The sequence below is a fragment of the Elephantulus edwardii genome, unplaced genomic scaffold, assembly GCF_000299155.1.
Source record: "Elephantulus edwardii isolate Elephantulus edwardi_28Jun2011 unplaced genomic scaffold, EleEdw1.0 scaffold00023, whole genome shotgun sequence".
In the NCBI taxonomy this organism is placed as follows: Eukaryota; Metazoa; Chordata; class Mammalia; order Macroscelidea; family Macroscelididae; genus Elephantulus; species Elephantulus edwardii.
The window spans coordinates 13,776,760-13,778,632 of record NW_006399773.1 but is presented as its reverse complement, the minus strand read 5'-3'; positions in this window follow the sequence as shown (position 1 = coordinate 13,778,632).

Below are 1,873 nucleotides of genomic sequence, written 5' to 3'. Positions count from 1 at the left end.
GATGCCACTCCTCCTTCCAAGCTTGTTTTAATCGGGGAGCTCCACCCCACTCTCTGTCCACATTGGGTAGCCAACCATTAATGCATTTGACACATCAGTGTCACAGTGTTCAGCCTCACAGCAAGCAAAAGTGACCGTGGTACGGCAATTTGTACACCAGGGCTATATGACCGAGAGGTCTTCTTGTGTAGATGTACAAAATCTACTTTTTGGCATTTTCTGTTTCTTTTCCTAGCTTTATGACTACTATGTGAATAGATATCTCACTAAAAACTTTGGTTCACACGTACAATCCCGTAAAATTCATTTTTATTATATATCACAGATTTTTCCAATACCTGGACAAACTGATGAATATATTTTCACACCGTTATTTTCATTTTAGTTGTTCTGATTACTAAGTACAGCTCTGGGTGTTTAGCCAGTAAGGATTTTATACTCCCTACTCAGCAGTAGGTGACTTGAAGCCATCAGTTTCTTCTCAGAAGAAAAATGGTGAAGTCCTGTGTGATTCCCAGCACCTGAAAACTCACTGGAGGGTTAGCTATGACTTGGTTCTAATCTGAGAGCAATGAGAAGGGAGGCCTTCGCAAGTATTTGAGTGTAAATTCAATGGTTGTTAGTCATTTACAGTCTCTTTTCTGTGATATCCTCAATTCATTTTCTTCCTAATCATATTTCTAGTTCTTTTACTGGTATTGTAGAAGATTCTCCAAAATTTCTTATAAATTTTTAATTTACTGTATACTTCCATTTATATGCATATCAGATTATTAGCTGTCTAGATTCGATTCCATTGGTCTAATTGTCAGTACTTCCATTATTTCATTATTGCCTTTTTCTTTGCTAAGCTTTACTTAAATGTCTTAATAATTGGTAAACATAAGTATATTCAGAATTGTCTTGACTATTAACTATAAAATCACACTGAGTTTCTTAAAAAAACCTGTTATTCTTTTGATTGGAATTAAATGAACTTCATATACTATAACTGAAAGATTTGGCAGCTTGTATAGTAAAAAGCTAATCTAGGCTATTCAAGAGCTAGGAATAGCTATGTGTACCCAATTACCATTTTATACTAAAAAAGTTGATGCATTCTCCATTTATAAAGTTAATTCAGAATGTATTATAGTTTAATTGCTAGATATTTTAAAAAGTGGGAGGTCTTTTTATTTGGTTTTTGTTGTTATTGCTGTTTTGGAGTGGGTTCCCCCTCTTGTTTTGTTTTTGTTTATTTATCCGTCTTCTTGTGCATTTTGACATTTTAAGCATATACTTGAAAGTTAGTTATAGCTGATGTTGGAAACATTTTATCGAACTTTCTACGTTTATTTTGAACTCAGGATCTTTCTCAATTCTCCTTTATGTTCTGTTACTCTATCTGGTAGTTGTCTTGAATTTTCTTATGGAGATAAACATGGCATTTCCAAATAATGATAAACTGATATATTCTGGAATCTCTTTATGCTATTCATTTATTCATTTACTTTGCAGAACTAGTTAGAATTTCAAAGATAAGTATGTGTACATTTCTTCTTATAATTACTGACACTGTAATTCTAAATGAATTTTTTACTGCTATATCCTCAGAGTACTTACATAAACTAGATATTTTAAAATTTAATTTTAATTAGTTTTCATGCAATTATTTATTTACACTGTACTTCATTCATGTATAGTTAGACAAATATATAATGTTTTTGTTGATGTTGATTTCCTTTCATTCGAACACCATTCAAATGACCCTATGAATAAAAGGCCTTAAGCCCCTCTACAACTACCAACTACTCACATTTATCAAAGTTCATAGAGTTTCAGGAGGCAAGTTGTTTAGGAAGTGTATACCACTCCTGCTTCCAAATATATATAT